The 20,393-nt window shown below is 41.8% G+C and overlaps 1 protein-coding gene across 4 annotated transcripts in view; it reads right to left on the bottom strand.

Annotated features, from left to right (window-relative positions):
- Nucleotides 1–20,393, bottom strand: part of STAT3 (signal transducer and activator of transcription 3) — a 68,732-nt gene that overhangs the window by 30,398 nt on the left and 17,941 nt on the right. The window lies entirely within an intron of this gene.

Raw genomic sequence — 20,393 nt, 5'->3', positions numbered from 1 at the left:
AAAGATGCTTTGGAAAGGACCCTGCATGTCTCTCCCAGTTTAGACAACGCAGTGACTTAAGGATAAAAGATGCTTTGGAAAGGACCCTGCATGTCTCTCCCAGTTTAGACAACGCACACATTCACAATCTGTCCTTCTGGAACCACACCACCGCTTCTTCTAAGTCAGACGACAATATGGACATAATGCCAAGTGCTATAATTCTCTACCAGAGCTATGTGAGGTTGAAAAATTACTTCCAGAATTCCACTTCATCTATTAAATGGAGAACATAATTCCCACCCCTCAGGGCAACTGAGATACTATTTCTAAGGCACCCAGCTCAGTGCCTAGCTTACAACAGATGCTCAACAGGTGTCAGTTCCTTCCTTTCCACCCAACACCCCTTTTAAGTGAACTAGATGGCATACACAGTAAACCTGAACTAAGACCAAAATGTGGGGTGGGACTGTTGAGTGAGGACAAGACTACAGGTTTAAGAGTATGAGCATTAATTTGCCTGAGAGTCTCCTATTCAACAAAAAGTAATTTTGTCTATGACTTTCTCAGTCTTGGATGAGAGAAGAGAAGCTAAATACCAGGCCTGTCCACTGTCCACCGGTTAATGAATAAATACCCCAGGGGTGCAGGGGTGAGAAACCAACCCGCTAACCACCTCTAGCCCTCTTTCTCAACAGCAACACAGACCAAGTAAGTAGTAGTCTTAAGAAGTTGTAAAAACAAAACAAAACAACAAAACTGCAAGCAATAGCCAAAGGCTAAGGTGTGTACAGATCAAAGAATACTGAGCTGGTTCTCTGGAATAGTGAGAACATTTAATGAAAGACTGAATACATACAAACACATACACTCAGTTGGACTTCTTGATTTATTTATTTCTCAGAGCAGACTACCTGCGACATGCTGAAGCACTGTAACCATGGTATGTATTACTCTAACAAGAAATCAAAGCTTAATAGAACTCTTTCAATATTTGCATTAGAGCTAAGTTAAAATCTGCCTCACAGGCTACAAAACATTAGGATCTGCCTTATGTGTCCCAGGAACTGATCTGCATAGAAATCTATAATATGCCAATTTATGTAGATTATACTGCAATGCGAATATAATGAAACTCTAGACCTGCCGTATTGAAATATGCTAGCCACTACCCACATGTGGCTATTGAACACTTGAAATGCAGCTGGTTCAAACTGAGATATGCTTTAAGTGTCAAATACACATTGAAATTTGAATTTAATAAAAAAAAGGTAAAATATTCCATTAATATTGAAATGACATTTTGAATATACTAGGTAAACTGAAATATATTATTAAAATGAACTTCACCCATACTCTGGTTTCTCTTCAGATCGCATAAATCTTTCGCCTTTTAAAATGAATTTCACCCATTTCTTTATACTTCTTTAAATAAAGCTACTAACAACTTTAACATTACATATGTGACTTGCATTCTACTTGTATTGGACACTGCTGCTCTTACGTAACCAAAAAGCTATGGTTCTTCTAACACAGGATTTAAAGAAAGAGACATCTACTTCTCAAAACATACCCCAGTGTTATAAACTGCTTATCTTGAATACAAACATAGAGCCATCAGTCTGCTCCCTGAAGTTCAAGGTAAAGCCATAAAGCAGCATCCCAATTATACCTGATCAATTACAGATTAACAATGGGGTCATGCAAGAATACTTGCTTTTCCAAACTAATGTACCATTAACAAATTACAAGTTGTTGAAAACTGTCCAATAACTCAGAGGGGTTTTGTTGTTGTTTTGATTTTAGTTGGAGTTTCAGTAAACCATACAGTAATTGTGCTATTTCTTAAACCAGAAACCAGCTAACAGTTATTTTCCATAAAATCAAAGCACCAAAAATGACTCATGTTACATTCTACTTAGTCTAATCACTGTAGGCAATACTGTAATAGATACCATATATACATATATATATTATATATTTTTTTAATTACTGTAAATTAAAGCCAAAGAGCAGGTAGCGTTTTCAAGGAGGACATGGGCAAAGAGTCAGACCACCCTATTGTCTGCTTAGCTACAAACCCTATTTAACCAACAAGGGCCACAGGACAATCAAACCAAATGCTCTTCATAAGAAGAATGTATCTGTAAGAGATCACTGGCCAAATTGTCTAGGAAAACCATTGCCAACTAGCTTTGTGGTAATTGTTTTACTGGAAAAAAAAAATTTTTTTTAAGCCCACTTTATTTCACAATCTCAATTTCGGTTTTTCAAATTACAAATTAATCTAAAGAACCCCACTAAATTCTAACAAAAGTATTTCTTATCTATGGAATAATTCTAAGCCTGTGATTTAAATACCACTTTCACTAAACCCCAGAACACAGAAAGTGATTTGCACAATTTAAGTGCCAAGCAGATTCCGGGTGCAGAGGAGAGAAGTCAATTCATTCCACACAGTGGGTGGCTTAGGGCACGACACAGGGCTCACTTCTCTCAAGGTGTTCACTAAATTTAGGTGAGAAGAGAGTAAATGTTAGTATATGAAGGAAAGTGTGATACTATTTTCTACAAGTGAAGAGAAAAGAAAAAGAAAAAGAAAACAATGAGTCACCAAAGACCTTCTGGACTTTTCAAAACAGGAATTTCTCAACCCCTTGGGGATAAATTTACCAACAAGTCATAAGGCAAACAAACTATTGTCTAATGGGGAACTTATTACTGTAAAGATCACTAAAAATGTTTGTCCCAAGTCCCAGTTCTCATTTACATACTTCGATCTAAAATAATCAAAGGCAAGTTGAGAAACACAAGCCAGGACCACTTACCAAAGGGTTTCATTACATCATTTCATAAAACTTGGAAGATAAGACTTGTACTTCACATCCACGCAGCAGTGGGTTTACAACAGGGGCGCGGCGGGAGGGGAGACCGTGAGGACAGGGAGGAAAACCAGGCACATCCAGAACAGACAGCGATCTGAAGACAATCTCTGTTCCACCTTCCAATGTGTCAGGGAAGTTTTCTTTGGGTGTTGCCCATATTCTATATTAGAAATACCAATATCTTAAATAGAGCATACTTGTATTTTACCTGTTGCTTACACTAAGCTCCTCTTTGCTGTCAGGAAAAGTTAAGTGGCTAAAGCAATCGAAGTATAAAGTAACATGGGAATATACTTGCACTAATTTCTATAGAAACCAGTCCTTTTTTTTTAAATTAATTAATTTGCCTGATCTGTGATGGCGCAGTGGCTAAAGCGTCGACCTGGAAATGCTGAGGTCACCGGTTCGAAACCCTGGGCTTGCCTGCTCAAGGCACATAGGGAGTTGATGCTTCCAGCTCCTCCCCCCTTTCTCTCTCTCTGTCTCTCCTCTCTGTCTCCCTCTCTCTGTCTCTCCCTCTCCTCTCTAAAAAATGAATAAAAATTTATTTATTTATTTATTCATTCATTCGAGAGAGAGGAGAGAGAAAGAGAGAGAAGGGAGACACAAGGGGGGAGGAGCAGGAAGCATCAACTCCCATAAGTGCCTTGACCAGGCAAGCCCACGGTTTTGAACTGGTGGCCTCAGTGTTCCAAGTTGAGGCTTTATCCACTGCGCCACAACACGTCAGGCGAAACCAGTCCTTTTAAGAAAATATTTTTAAAAGATTATAAAATAATGTTCACAGTGGAAATTTTGGGGGGTAAAACCCAAAAGATAAAGTCACCCATATCCTACCATCCCACTATCTAGAATTACAACTGTCATATTGATCTAATTCCTTTTATTCTATCTCAAGAATGTATATATAGTTTTTAAATTTCTTTATTTTTCTTTTGAGAGAGAGATGGGAAGGAAGGGAGATGAGAAGCATCAATTCATAGTTGCTGCACCTTAGCTGTTCATTGATTGCTTCTCATATGTGTCTTGACTGGCGGGCTCAAGTCGAGCCAGTGACCCATTGCACAAGCCAGCGACCTTGGGCTCAAGCCAGCGACCATGGGGTTATATCTATGATCCCATGCTCAAGCCAGAGATCCTGTGCTCAAGCTGGCAGCCTTGGGGTTTCGAACCTAGGTCCTCAGCTTCCCAGGCTGATGCTCTACCTGTTAGGCTTATTTCTTTTTAAAAATTCAGGTCATTGTATTTTTATAGCTTTGTATTTTCATTTAAAGCTTATTATATAGTAAATGTTTTTCTGTAAAAAGGGATTTCTATTTAAAGTCCATAACACAATTAGTTGCTCTTTAGTAGTGTTTTCAATATAATCCTGAATTTACTTATATTGGCAAGCTCCAATTTATTAATTTTCACATCACATTCCAAAAATTGTATGAGGTAGCTGCAAACTCTTTAAAGTAAATTAGAGAGGAGAAAAAGTAAAAGGCAATTAATGCCAGTCAAAGACACTAAACCTTTACGAATTTTTCACTGTAGGATTAAAGGTGTAATAAATGACAGGGAGTCCACATTTAAATGTTAGAGCTTTATCTGACCATTGTTAACTTAACAATTCATAATTATCCTTGACAGTAAGACTTTGAATTTCAAATTAATAACAGATAATTAAAAAAATAAGTACAACTGGCCTGACCAGGAAGTTGCACAGTGGATAGAGCATTGGCCTGCAATACTGAGGACCCAGGTTCGAAACCCCAAGGTTACAAGGCTTGAGCAGGGGCTCATTCAGCTTGAGCACAGGCTCACCAGCTTGAGCATGGGGTCACCAGCTTGAGCATGAGATCATAGACATGACCCCATGGTCGCTGGCTTGAGCCCAAAGGTCACTGGCTTGAGCCCAAGGTTGTTGACTTGAGCAAGGGTCATTCACTCTGCTGGAGCCCCCCCAATCCCCCACCCCCGTCAAGGCACATATGAGAAAATAATCAATGAACAACTAAAGGTGCCTCAACAAAGAACTGATGCTTCTCATCTCTCTCCCTTCCTGTCTGTCTGGCACTGTCTGCCCCCCTACCCATCTCTCACACACAAAAAAGTACAATTGTATATAATAAACATAGAATTTCATTGCTTACAAATCTTTTTTTTTAATATATCATCTTTTTTTAATTTTTATTTTATTTATTCATTTTAGAGAGAAGAGAGAGAGAGAGAGAGAGAGAGAGAGAGGAGAGAGAGAGACAGGGGAGGAGCTGGAAGCATCAACTCCCATATGTGCCTTGACCAGGCAAGCCCAGGGTTTCGAACCGGCGACCTCAGCATTTCCAGGTCGATGCTTTATCCACTGCGCCACCACAGGTCAGGCATCTTACAAATCTTTATAAAGTGTTTTATTTAAGATTTTATTTATTCATTTTAGAGAGGAGAGAAAAAGAGTGAGAGAGAAAGGGGGAGGAACAGGAAGCATCAACTCCTATATATCCCTTGACCAGGGAAGCCAGGATTTCAAACCGGTAACCTCAGCATTCCAGGTCGATGCTTCAGCCACTGCGCCACCATAGGTCAGGTAGTACCTTTATAAGGTTTAAGATTTGATGTTTGCCTTTACGATTAAGAAGTCTATATTTAAATCTAATTTTTATTTCCTAGAAAGACAAAATGTTCACACTTGAGTGCCCAATCTGAACTATACTTACTGTAATATTCAAGTATATTCAATTATTAATAATAGGATTTGCTTTGAAGTTAGAAACCAACTGTTCCTTGCTAAAATGGACATAGAGAGATAAGAGAAGTTGAATTAGAGTTCCTTACTCATCCTGCAAATTTAATCTATAAAGAAGTACAGCCTGACCTGTGGTGGCACAGTGAGTAAAGTGTTGACCTGGAACTCTGAGGTTGCCAGTTCGAATCCCTGGGCTTGCCTGGTCAAGGCACAGACAAGAAGCAACTATGAGTAGATGCTTCCTGCTTGTCCCTCCACTTTCTCACTCTCCCTTTCTATCTCTCTCTCTCTCTCCCTCCTTCTCCAAAAATCAATAAATAAAATCGGAGTAGAGCTTAGAGAAATAAGGAAACAGTTTTTAATGACACTCTGTAGCACTTGAAACCCCAAAAACTCTACTTCCCTTACTTCCCTCATTCTTATCTCACTTTTTTTTTTTTTTTGGTATTTTTCTGAAGCTGGAAACAGGGAGGCAGTCAGACAGACTCCCGCATCCACCTGGCACACCGACCAGGGGGTGATGCTCTGCCCATCTGGGACGTCGCTCTACCGCGACCAGAGCCACTCTAGTGCCTGGGGCAGAGGCCAAGGAGCCATCCCCAGCGCCCGGGCCATCTTTTGCTCCAATGGAGCCTCAGCTGCGGGAGGGGAAGAGAGAGACAGAGAGGAAGGAGAGGGGGAGGGGTGGAGAAGCAGATGGGCGCCTCTCCTGTGTGCCCTGGCCGGGAATCGAACCCGGGACTTCTGCACGCCAGGCTGACGCTCTACCACGAGCCAACCGGCCAGGTCTTATCTCACTTTAATTCATCTGGGAAGAGTTAAAGCATCTGTGCCAAGCACTTGATTTTTCCCTTCCAAATCTTACCACTAGCACTACCTTTGCATAGTTATCTAATGGATATCCAGATTCATCCTGAATAAAATCCATCTACCATATTAGAAATAATGATAATAAGGTAGATCCAGAAATAAAGAAAACAAAATGTATCAGACTTAGAGTTAAACTTTAAGAGGCGGAGACTACCAGGAATGTGAAAAGCAAAACAAGACAAAAAACCTAGTGCTCTGAACCTCGAAGGACAGCCAGGGTTTTAAAAACAAAACCAAGAGTTACTCCAAATCTAGTACTGCTCACGCAGCTGTTTTGGAGAAAAAGATTCTGGGAACTATGAATTACCAAGACTTCTTATTATTTCAAATCTAATAGTGTTAAGAAATTTAAAAAAAAAACTAACTGATATATATTCTCCATACTTCACTTGGGATAGAACTATGTTTGATCACAAACACTTCACACTAAAGAAGCAAGAGCCTAACATAATTCTCTCTAGATTGAAAGTAACACAGCAAAACATGCTTTGTCAATTACCACGTGCACAGTTTATGGTTAAAGCTTCCTGAGAACTGGTCTCACTCTATATAAAAACCACAAAACAGACCAACTCTGTGTATCACATGGCCACCTCACTTTGTGACACTTCCACTCAGTGTTCCAGAGCAGTGGGGCATGTGGTCAGGGTAACGAGAGCCTGCGCACTGGCTGGCCTGGGTGTAAACTCTGACTGCCACTTAGCAGCTATTTGTTTGGGAAACATTACTTGACCACTGAACAGGCTTCCTCTTCAGTACAATGGGGAAGTACCCCTCTTTTAAGGATTGTTTTAAAAGTAGAAAAAACAGTGGATGTACAGCATCCCTCCTATACAGTAAGGTTCTGGGTGTACCTTACTGCTGTATTGTTCCTTCCCGACACGGCATCCCTTTCATCAACATTTCTTATGCTAAATAATTTCCTCATTGCCTGGGTGGGGCAGTGGCATAGGAAGGAAGTTAGTATTGCTGTGATTGTAATTTGGTGTGTGTATGAAAGGGGACAAGGGGAGGGCAAGTGGGTTAGGTGGTTCCCAAATCAAATACACCGCTCACAAAAATTAGGGGATATTTCAAAATGAATATGAGGTGGTAAAATATCCCCTAATTTTTGTGAGCGGTGTATCTTCATTCCTGTCCTGGCAGGATACTCACTCAGTTGGTTAGAGCATCGCCCCAATGTGCCAGGATTGTGGGTTCAATTCCCTGGTTTGGAACTGAACATGCAAGGGTTAACCAATGGGTATATAAATGGGTGAAAAAATGGGTTGATATCTGTGTATCTCTCTCTCCCTTCCCTTCTCTCTCTAAAAAATTCCATTAAAATTTTTAAGTATCTCCATTCTTGTTCACCTAAGGATAGCTCCAGGTTCTAAAAAAACTAAAGGTAAAAACACTAAGTGATATCTAAATGAAAGAAAAAGATAGCCTGATCAGGCGGTGGTACAGTGAACAGAGCATTGGACTGGGATGCAGAGGACCCAGGTTCAAAACCCTGAGGTCGCTGGCTTGAGCGTGGGCTCATCTGGCTTGAGCATGGGCTCATCTGGCTTGAGCATGGGCTCATCTGGCTTGAGTGCAGGCTTGACCGTGGGGTTGCTGGCTTGAGTGTGGTATCATAGATATGCCTCCATGGTCACTGGCTTGAGCCCAAGGTCGCTGGCTTGAGCAAGGGGTCACTGGCTTGGCTGGAGTCCCCCCCCTCCCCATCTAGGCACAGATGAGAGAGAAATCAATGAATAACTAAGGTGCCCTAACTAAGAATTGATGCTTCTCATCCCTTTCCCTTTCCTGCCTGTCTGCCCCATCTGTCCCTCTCTCTGTCTCTCTCACTAAAAAAAAAAAAAAAAAAAAAAAAAAAAGAGAGAAAAAGATATTAGCAATCCAAACAGCTATATGGCTAATATTTATATAGTACTATGTGCCAGACACTGTTTTAAGTACTTGATATATATTTATTTACTGTATTTCCCATGTATAAGATGTACCCTTTTTCAAAAAATTTGTGGTCTAAAAACTGAGTGCATCTTATACAGTGGTTGTAGATTTCTTACTTGCTTTTCCCGCTTTTTCGCACTTGTTTTTGCGCTCATTGTTGAAGACAGTGATTTGTCATCAGATACAGATGAGGACAAGCTAATGGATGGAGTTTTGACAATGATGAGGAGTTGTATGAATTTTATGATAAATAAAACTTGAGTTCAATAACTTTATGTAACACATTTTTTTTCAAATTTTGGCCCCCAAAATTAAGGTGCATCTTATACATGGGTACGTCTTATACATGGGGAAATATGGTACTTATTTCATCTTCACAACAATTCTATGAGATGTTATTTTTATCTCCATTTTACAGAGGAGGAAACCAAAGTACAGAATTTTAAGTGAATAACCCAAGGTCATACAGGTAGTAAAGGCAAGGAGCTGGTATCCTAACCCAAATACAGTAGTTTGTTTTCAGAATTCCTGTTTTTTGTGACAGAGACAGAAACAGAGAGGGACAGATAGGGACAGACAGATAGAAAGGGAGAGAGATGAGAAGCATCAATTCTTCATTGTGGCACCTTAGTTGTTCATTGATTGCTCACTCATATGTGCCTTGACCATGGGGCTGCAGCAGACCGAGTAACCCCTTGCTCAAGCCAGCAACCTTGGGTCCAAGCTGGTAAGCTTTGCTCAAACCAGATGAGCCCGCGCTCAAACTGGCAACCTTAGGGTTTCAAACCTGGGTCTACTGTGCCATCGCCTGGTCAGACCTTTTTTTTTTCTCTAGAGAGAGACACATGAAGGGAGAGAGATGAGAAACATCAATTCATAGTTGCATCACTGTAGTTGTTCATTGATTGTTTCTCATATATGCCAGTGACCCCTTAGTCAAACCAGCAACCTTGCGCTCAAGTCAGAGACCTTGGGCTTCAATCCAGCAATCTTTGGGCTGAAGCCAGCAACCATGGAATCATGGTTATGATCCCATGCTCAAGCTGGTCCTCAGAATCCCAGGTTGACGCTCTACGCACTGCACCACCACCTGGTCAGGCCAGAATTCCTGCTCTTAGCCATTTTGCTAGAGTGGGAGGTTTCACTGAAAAGTAACCCATGGGGGGAGAGGGTTGGGAAAAGGATATTAAAGAGGGATACAAACATAAGGTGACAGAGGGTGATTTGACTTTGGGTGATGGATATACAACATAATCGACTGTCCAAATGATGTGAGATGTTTACCCAAAATCTATGTACTTCTGTTGATTAATGTCACCCTGTTAAATTTAATTTTCTAAATTAAAAAACAAAAACCAGAAGAAAAAAAAGTAACCCATGAGTCAACCATGATACCAAGTAATGTGACCTTATGGTATTTTAATAGATATATATATAGTGTTACAAGTAAAGGATCTATTAGTCCCACTGAAAATGGCCCATTATCTAAAATGATATTCTAATTGTATCACATGGCACACTAAAAAACAAACACAGTCAGGGAGAGACAGTCAGGGTGTATGGAGTACAAGAACTTGAATTAAATAATCAAGGGGAGACATGGGTGGCCTGAACTTAGATGGCAACCTCAGAAATGTTTTCAAGCGGACATCTTCCAGAAATATTAACAAGGAAGATGTCGTGGGGCTTGGTGACTGGTTGAAGGGCAAAGAAGACTCAGAGAAAGTGAGGAGTAAGGGACAAACTCCCAGGTTCCTACTGTGTTTGGTATTCAAATGGAGGTTAAGTGCAGTGCTTGTCTGGAGAAATGTCACTGCAGTAACTGATACTGGGAGAGCAACTGGGCTGGATGGAATCTAAAGACTATTCGGTCTATAAATTATGATCAGGTTCCATTCCCTTAAGACATAAGGTTACCACATAAACCCCACCTTCCCCAAGAAAAGGAGTCAAAGAAAATCAGCCAGTGCCTAACCTGTGGTGGTGCAGTGGATAAAGGGTTGACCTGGAAATGCTGAGGTCACCGGTTCGAAACCCTGGGCTTGCCTGGTCAAGGCACATATGGGAGTTGATGCTTCTAGCTCCTCCCCCCTTCTCTCTCTCTGTCTCTCCCTCTCCTCTCTAAAATAAATAAATAAAAAAATTAAAAAAAAAAAAAAAAAAAAAAGAAAATCAGCCAGAAATCTCGGAGCCACACTGCAGCTCGGCCACAAGAGCTGTGAACCGTCTCCCCACCTATGCTTGCCTCCCTCCAGTCCATTCTCCACACTGTAGAGAGACCTTTTCAAGACGTAGACTTGATCTTGCTACTCCCCCACTTAAAACCCCACTGATGACCTTGCATTGTTCTTAGGATGAGAAACAAAACGGATAACATTAAGTCAGAAGAGTGCTGCGCTTAGAGCATGGATCCCGGAGCCCCAGTGCCCAGACTTGAGTCCTGGCTCCACCACTTAGACGTATGTGGGCAAGTGCCAGTTATTTTGCTTCTTTGTGCCTCAGTCCCCTCATCTGTAAAAAGGGGGAGAAAACAGGACGTACCTCCCAGGGTCATTGTTAGAATTAGAGTTAACATACACAAAGCACTTTGGGCACAGCTGGCACACAGTACACAGGTGTTCACAAACACCTGGCCTTGGCACCAACCTGCTGGCTGAGCTCCTGGAACTCACTTGGCTCTTTTTCTCAGCTGCTGAACACTCAGGCCTCCCTCCGCAGGCCCTGCACATGCTCTCCTTTCTGTCACCACTTAGACCCAAGCACTGTGACTCTGTAACTTGCACTTGTAGCCACTCTGCAGGACTGCCGGCTCCATGAGGACAGGTAGAAACCTGGCTTTTGCTCACTATGTGTCTTCCCTCTCACCCCCAGCATCCAGTAGAATGCCTGGCTCATAACAGGCGCTCAAAAATATGTCTTGAATCAATAAACCACTGGCATTAATTACAATTATATTGAAAAGCTAGATTCTCCCAGACGAGGACACTGCATCCAGTAAGTTTTTTTGAGAAGCAGACCAACCTCTCAGTTTTGCTTTTTGAAAAATTCAAAGATGATCCTGCAGTGACCTTTCAGTAACAGTAAACTCACAGTGCTCCCCAACTCAAAAACATAACAAATTTCTCATTGTCCCCTGCAAAATATTTATCCTAGCCTAAGGCTCTCCGACTCCTCAGCCAACGTAGGCCAACGCCAGCTCCTCTCTCCGGCCTCAAGATGACTTTCAGAAATGTCCTGTCTTCCATCAGGTCAACTTATCTCCCTCTTACCCCACCCCACCCTCCCAGACGTTGTTCCTTTCTCACAGATATTTTTGCCTAAAATGTTTTTCCCCTTGGTGGCATTATATGTCCCCTTCCTGCCAGCGTTAGGCTTTCCCTAACTCACCTCTGGTCCAATCCCTGCTTTAACTCTGAATGCCTGCAGTTCTTACATATGCAGCTGAGGCTTGCTCTTATTTGAATTCCATCTTCTCCATTTGAGGAGAAGCTCTCTGCGGGCAACCCTCCTGTATCCCGCAGATTTAGAGCTTGCAACTGGATATTAGACTTGAGACACCAAACAAACATTTCCTTTATACTTTACTCACATTTGCACATGCACATAAATACCACCTCTACTGCAAAAGTTTCTACTGAACAGTCACTGATGGCTACAGTACTGAAAAGCATGGTACTCCTAATGGCTTCCGCATCTAGAAAAACAAGGTGAGTTCTACCTGGGGTGACTGGCTACCTAGAACTTGGAAGTTTTCCTGGAGAGAAGTGAAGCATCCTTCCAACAAGCTGTGGATGCTGATGGAACCACTCTCACAGGAATCAGAGGCAGGCTGAAAAGCCTTTGAGAAACAACTGTAGGTTGGGCAAGCAAATCATCATGTCACAATTTCCAGGCTTGAAGTCAACTGAAGGGAGGAGAAGGGCAAGTTGCTGGGAAAAGCCTGTTATCTTTGGCCGAAGCCCAAGTAAGAGTCATATCCCTGGCCACATAGCTCGGTTGGTTGGTTATTATCACAATATGCAATGGTTGCCAGTTCGATCCCTGGTCAGGGATCATACAGACACAGATCGATGTTTCTGTCTGTCTCTTTCTCCCTTCTTCTTTCTCTAAAATCAATAAATAAAAAACTTTTTTAAGTTTTTAAAAGAAGTCATAAAAGTATCCACTGATCAAGAATGCCCGTGTAAGTTATTAATAGTCATTTAAGAAAGGAAACTGAAATGAAGCAGAGAAAGGAAACTGATATTTTTGAGCCTCAACATTACAAATCCACCATATAATTCAATACTTTTTGAAGAGAAGGAAGAATCTTTATCATTTTTATTATTAATTTTATTTGTTAAAAATTTTATTTATTTATTTTAGAGAGGCTGGGGGAGAGAGAAAATGAAAGAGAATGAGTGTGTGTGTGTGGTGTGGGTGTGTGTGTGTGTGTGTGTGAGGGGGGGGGACGGAGGGAGAGAGAGAGAGAGAGAAAGGCAGGGGGATGAGCAGGAAGCTTCAACTCCCATATGTGCCTTGACCAGGCCAGCCTAGGGTTTTGAACCGACGACCTCAGCATTCCAGGTCAATGCTTTATCCAGGGCACCACCACAGGTCAGGCACTTATTATTAATTTAAGACAGAAAGGAAGGAAAAAAGAGAGAGAGAAATTGATTTGTTGTTTCACTTATTTATACATTCATTGATTCATTCTTGTATGTGTCCTGACAGGAGATCAAACCCACAACCTTGGCATATCAGAATGATGCTCTAACCAACTGAGCTACCAGGACAGGGTAGAAAGAGCCATTTCTCAAATTTATTTAGGTCCCTTTCCCTATAAGAGATATTAAGGTAATTCTGGTTGCTTAGCACGAAGCAGTTTATAATGGGGGCTAAGAGTCCATATTCATGGATCCTGTGTTAGAACTCCTTTCTTCAAAGTAAATATGGATTGGGGGCAGGACCTCAAATTCAAAGAGCATTTGTGGTGGTTGGAAAACTTGACCTCAAATTCATTGGTACTTGTCCCATTGAAAGAAGAGATCTTTGTCCCTTCCTCTTGAACCTGGCTAAACCCATTGACTGTTCAACCAACAGAGTATGACAGAATTATCCACAAGCAACTTCCAAGGCTATGCTGCTTCCACCTAATTCCCTTGGAAGGCTCATTCTCCAGAGCCCAGCCAACATTATGTAAGAAGCCCAAGGCAGAAGGAGAGGCTACGTGAAGGCATTTGGTCTCATCCCAGCTCAGCCACCATTTGTGAATGAAGCAGCAATGACTGCCCTAAGATGTTCAAGTCTTCCCACCTGAGGCCCCAGAAAATTTTTTTCTCTCGCTAAAAAAAGGAGAGAGAAAGAAAAAGATAGAGAAGAACAGACAGACAGGAAGGGAGAGAGATAAAGAAGCTTCAACTCATAGTTGCGTAACACTAGTTGTTTATTGATTGCTTTCTCATATGTGTCTTGACCAGGGCAATCCAGCTGAGCCCGTGACCTTTGGGTTCAAACCAGAGACCATGGGGTCATGTCTATGATCCTATGCCTTAGCCAGTAACATCGCGCTCAAGCTGGTGAGCGCACCCTCAAGCCAGGTGAGCCCATGCTCAAGCCAGTGACCTTGGGGTTTCGAACCTGGGTCCTCAGCTTCCCAGGCCAATAATCTATCCACTGAGCCACTGCCTGGTCAGTCTGTTAAATGTATTTTAACAGTAAGCCTACTTTTTCTCTATGTTCTCACTTTCTAAATAGTTCATCCAGTCCCACTCCTTCCAAATAACCCTATACTAACAATCCCCAAATTTATATCTCCAGCCGTATCCTCTCTCATGAACTCCAGAATCCTATATCTAACGGCCTACTCAATATCTCCACTTGGATGTTTAACAAGCATCTCAAATTTAATGTACCACACACTAACCCCTTCATTAAAAACCTCTCCCAGCCAACTTCCCCTTTAATCTTCCCCATTTTAGCAAATGACAGCTCCGTTCTTGCATGTGCTGAGGCTAAAAACCTTGAAAATAAACCCTGACTCCAATCTCTCTTCTTCCTCCTCCCCCCCGCCACAACATCCAATCCATTAACAAATTCTGTTGGCTCTGTCCTCAAAATTGATCTAGAATGTGAGCATTTCTCACCAACTCCACTGCTGCAATCTGAAACCAAGCCACCATCATCTCAGACCAATATTACTGCCTTCAACTCCCAGCTTGCTGTGATGCTCTCACCCTGTCCCCCTCCCCCTCCACTGCAGTCTCCACACTACACGTCCTTTCAAAATTGAAGTCAGACCATTTTATTCCTCTGCTTAAACCTGCTTGGAAACAAATCCAAACTGCGACCAGGGCCCACTAGATAATCCTCTTTGCCTCTTTCACCTGCTCTCCCACTGCTGTCCCCTTTGCTCACACCTGTCTCCTTTCTGCTTCTGAAGCACACCATGGGCATTTCTGCCCCAGGCCTTTTGTATTTCTGTTCCTTGCCTAGAAAGCTCTTTCCCAGCTAGCAGTGGTAGTCAACCTGGTCCCGACCGCGCACTAGAGGGCATTCCAGCTTTCCTGGTGGGAGGTAGCGGAGCAACCAAAGTATAAATAAAAAGATAGATTTAACTATAGTAAGTTGTTTTATAAAGATTTATTGTGTCAAACTTAGCGAAAATCTGACATAAAGTACTTGGTAAGTAATTATTATTTGCTTTAACTTGCTGTAACTCTGCTTTATAAATTTTATAAAGTAAAGTGACTTCCCTACTTTATAAATCATTACTGTGGAAGCGGTGGGTAGTTAGAAAATTTTACTACTAACAGAGATACAAAAGTGGGCGGTAGGTATAAAAAGGTTGATACCCCTGCCAGATAGCTACATGGCTCAATGCCTCACTTCTCAGGTCTCTGCACAAATGTCCCTCAACACTAATCTATCCAAAATAGTACATATACCGTTGCTGAATTTTTCTTCACAGTATTGATCACCCTCCAATATGTTATATATTTGTATTTGTTTATCTCCTTCCACCACCACCTGATAGGGATGGATGTAAGCTCCATAAGAACAAAGACTTTAGCCCTGGCCGGTTGGCTCAGTGGTAGAGTGTCGGCCTGGCGTGCGGAAGTCCCAGGTTCAATTCCCGGCCAGGGCACACAGGAGAGGCGCCCATCTGCTTCTCCACCTCTCCCCCTCTCCTTCCTCTCTGTCTCTCTCTTCCCCTCCCGCAGCCAAGGCTCCACTGGAGCAAAAGATGGCCCGGGCGCTGGGGATGGCTCCTTGGCTTCTGCCCCAGGCGCTAGAGTGGCTCTGGTCCTGACAGAGCGACGCCCGGGATGGGCAGAGCATTCCCCCCCCCCCCCCGTGGGCGTGCCGGGTGGATCCCAATCGGGCGCATGCGGGAGTCTGTCTGACTGCCTCCCAGTTTCTGGCTTCAGAGAAATACAAAAAAAAAAAAAAAAAATGACCAAAGACTTTATTCTGTTCAATGCTACTTCCCTAGCACCTAGAGCAGGGGTCCCCAAACTTTTTACACAGGGGGCCAGTTCACTGTCCCTCAGACTGTTGGAGGGCCAGACTATAAAAAACACTATGAACAAATCCCTATGCACACTGCACATACCTTATTTTAAAGTAAACAAAATGGGAACAAACACAATATTTAAAATAAAGTACAAGTAAATTTAAATCAAACTGACCAGTATTTCAATGGGAACTATAGGCCTGCTTTTGGCTAATGAGATGGTCAATATCCAGTTCCATATTTGTCACTGCTAGCCGTAATAAGTGATATGACGCGCTTCCAGAGCCGTGACACGTGCGTCCCGCGTCACCGGAAGTAGTATGTGCGTGAGCTACGCCATGCTTTGTGTCGCTCTCTCACTGACCACCAATGAAAGAGGTGCGGCGGGGCCGGATAAATGACCTCAGGGGGCTGCATGCGGCCCTCGGGCGGTAGTTTGGGGACCCCTGACCTAGAGGATGCTCAAACATTTGTTGCATAAGTGAATAAAAATTTTAAAAATCTTAAAAAATACCTGTAACATACTTTTAGTATAGAGAAGACTTAAATACCTTAAGAAGCTAATATAATGGCATAAGCTGATCTTCATTAAGCAATAGCTAATAGGTACAATAATTCATGCAAATTTCCGGTAAATGACAAAGTGAATATACAGTTTCCGGGAAAATGGTAAGATGGGAATTGGCAAAGAAATAATTTCCCTTTCCAGCTTGAAAAGGACCCATCTATGTAGTAACCAATCCAATGAATGAAGGTAGACCCACACTAAGGCACATCCTGTGAAATTTCAGAACAGTGGGAATAAAAAGTTATGCAAGCTTCCAGAGAAAAGAACCAGGTCTCTTGGTGAGGATTGAAAATCAGAATAGCATCAGACTTTGGAACACAAACACTGACAGGTACTAAGCCAATTGGGACAAAAACGCCTTCAAAATGATGAGCAAATGATTCACTGCCCACCTCATTCAAGCATGAAGAGAGAATAAAGATATTTCAGACATGTGGCAACTCAAAAAATGCACTTCCCATGCACCTTTTCTTGATAGCGTGATACTAGAATATGAGCTTCAGCACATGAAGCGATAAAGCCAGAAAGAGGAAGACGTAGGACCACAGAAAGGGGAATCCAACATAGCAGAATGGTAAAAGGAGATTCCAACTGCAGCAGGCGGGGGGAGGGGGGGGGATAATGCAGAGATTGTGAATGTGTTTAATTAAGTATTTGAAGTAAACAACGAGGCATGTCAGAAACCTGCTGGAACCTTTGGGAAAGTTAGCAATAGAAATAAGGAAAAAAAGTTTTTAATAAAATATTAGGTCCAGGAAAAAAACACAAATATTTATATGCGAATGGAAACATAATCAGAGTACTCTACACGGCTCATCAGTGAACAACACATTTGTTTAGTAGAAATAAAATGTATGATTAGTGGTTTAACAAAAGTTTAAAAATTATGATGCTTATATTATGAGGTATGAGGTATGTATGGGAAGGTACAGTAGTGGTTTAAAAACATAAATCTTCATCAATGATGACAGAAAGTCAAGACATTTAAAATTTGATATAGCAAGAATAGTAGGGGAGCACCTGACATCTTGCATCCTGGCACATGTCATCAGTTTGTCTCAAATCAACTCATGTAAAAACTAAAAAGATTAATAAAAAAAAAAGAGCTCGACCAGTGGTGGCATAGGGGATGCCCCAGGTTTGAAACCCTGAGGACACCGGCTTGAGTGCAGGCTCGCTAGCTTGAGCAAGGGTTTGCCTGCTTGAGCGAGGGGTCACTGGCTGGGCTTGAGCCCCCCAGTCAAAGCACAACTAAGCAATCAATGAACAACTAAGGTGCCACAACTAAGATTTGATGCTTCTCATCCCTCCCTTCCTGTCTCTCTCTCTTGCTAAATAATAGTAGTGGTAGCAGTGGTAGTACAGTATAAGCTTATTACTTAAATCAAGGACATAAATACCAGAAGAAAAAGCTAAATGCTCTGAAAGTGACTGTCTCTGGGAAACAGTATGTAGAAGGAGAAATGGGACAAAAGATTTCAGTATTCTTCAATTTCTAAATTATTTGTATGTTTTACTTGATAAAAATTAAAATTATGTTTTAAAGTGAAATGCTTAATATTAAAATACAAAAATATATATTGGGTAACATCTCAGAAGGAATCTCCAAACTCCACTCATGTGCCCATTCATTCATTTAAAAAAAAAAAAAGTACGCAATTTGGAACCAAGGGCAAGGTACCTAGAGTGATGAACAGGACAGATAGGTGTCTGCCCTCCTAGCCATGGAAGAATACAGACAAGTAAATGAGGAAGGTGATTAACACTGGTGACAAGAGCAGTAAAGATGAGAGGATAGTGAGTGACTGAGGTCAGGCTGGCATACTTTAAATAATCAGGTAAAAGGCACCTTAGAGGAAGTAATTCTTTGTTCTGGAAAACAGATCTTTTGACTTTAAAATCTCAGCTTGGAGTTTCCAAGACCAAAAAGATCATGTAAATTTAAATCTTAAAACGGGCCTATGCTTAGGGATTCTTTTAGGAGATCTGCCAGTTCCAACTCCTTACCGAGACCAAGGCCAGGACTATGTCTCCTCCCTAGAGTGGCTGTTAACTTCCAATCCTTGGTAACAGACCTAGGTGCATCTCCCCCAACCCTCCACCCCATCCCCATTACAGGCTGGCTTCTCTCCCCTTTTTTGGTAAGGTCCAATTTGATTTTTGCCTCTGAAGATTACCCTAACTTTCTTAAGAGCTCAGTTTACCTAAAACTTCTTGGTGTTTTATTCAGGAAGGTTTTTAAGGTATCTAGTCTACCAGAGTGGGAACAGAAACCAGGACGTGACAATTAAAGGAATTTAAGAAAACTTGAAAGGCAGACCAATAGGACTTGCTGATAACTTGAAGAGAAGCAGAGATACGAGAGAACAGGGCAATTAAGGATATTCCTAGATTTTTTTACTTGCACAGTGGGGTGATGCCATTTACTTAGAAAGGGAAAGTTGGGGAGAATGGCACAAGCCTGTGGTGAGAAAGTGTAAGAGTTATGTTTTGAATAAGACACACAGGAGGCAACTACAGGCTGTCCAAAGGGAAATGTCAAGGAAACAGCAGGATACAGGTTTTGGAAGCCTAGAGAAGCTTGGATGGAGGTACACGTTTGATAGTCATCAAGATGGAGATAATAATTAAAGCCAAAGTATCAGATAAGATAATGTAGGGAGGAATACAGAAAAAGAGAAGAAAAGAGAGCCCCAACTAGAGGCCTGAGGCACTCTGACATTAGTGTTTCAGTAGAGGATGAACTAGGAAAGGCCCAATAGAAAGAACAATGGAACTGAAGAAAAACCAGCAGTCACAGAAGCCAAAAGAAGAGAGTGTCTTAAGACAAAAAGAGGTGTTCAACTGTGTCTACTACCACTAAAGGATGAACAAAATGGTGACAGAGTGGTGGCATCTATTCAGTTTGGTAATGCAGAAATCACATTTCTTCCTTTAATTAGGTTAATATTTCTGAACCCCAAGATAAAGCCACAAAGAAGTCCACAAAGGCATTCAAGTCACTCTTGTTACTTTTCTTCTAGGATTCATCTCCTCAGAGGCTGTCAGGATCCCCTGGAAACTGTCTTTCATTTTGTCCCTTAATCTGACCCCAAAAAGTGATTTCAAAGCGTCCAAGAAGAATGACCTCTAGAAATAGTGATTTTCCTCCCTCAAAAGATTTACAAATTTTCAGTATTTCTCCACCACTATTCCAATCCACCTAGGCTCAGCAATGTTCAGGCCTTAAGGAGGGATCAATACACCATCCAGCACATTATCTGCAAGGACAGAGGGATTTAAACATAAAGACCAGTATCTATGTCTGTACTCTGGACTATGGCCCTCTGGCCAGTCCTATCTAGATCCAGGAAAGTTGGAGTATTAAATTTAGTGAAGGAAAAGGTAAAGGCTTCATTTCCTTTCCCTGGTACACTAACTACAAGCATCCTAAAGTTTGTTTCTGAATGAGCTTGACCTCTGACAGAATTTAATGACAGTCTTAAAGGTTGTAAAGAAGAAAAATTAAATTTATCCAAAATATAGAGAGCTCTAAAACCCTCTCAAAAATAAGAAAACAAACAACTCAATTTAAAAAATAATAATCTGACTGCCTTAACCAGTGGCACAGTGGACAGAGCACTACCCTGGAGTATCACGGTTGCCAGTTCGAGCCCAGCGTCACCGGCTTAATCCTGAGGACACCAATGAGGAAGGAGGGACAGGCCCCCTCTTCCCTGAGAAGGAAGAAACGAAAAGAATACAAGGGAATGGAGCCAGTAGGGGTAACCAAGTCAGCCAGCAATAAATTAACTCTATCCTATAGTTCTCTAAATGGGTGCTTAGAGTCACTTACAATACAAAGCAAGAATAGCAGGATCTCTATGTAACTATGACCAGTGATCTGGAAACCTCTTCCCCCTTGCTGACCCCACTGAAACTTTCCCTCCCCTC

Source organism: Saccopteryx bilineata, chromosome 2, assembly GCF_036850765.1.
Source record: "Saccopteryx bilineata isolate mSacBil1 chromosome 2, mSacBil1_pri_phased_curated, whole genome shotgun sequence".
NCBI lineage: Eukaryota > Metazoa > Chordata > Mammalia > Chiroptera > Emballonuridae > Saccopteryx > Saccopteryx bilineata.
The sequence above is the reverse complement of the archived record's forward strand: the minus strand, read 5'-3'. Positions and strand labels throughout refer to the sequence as shown.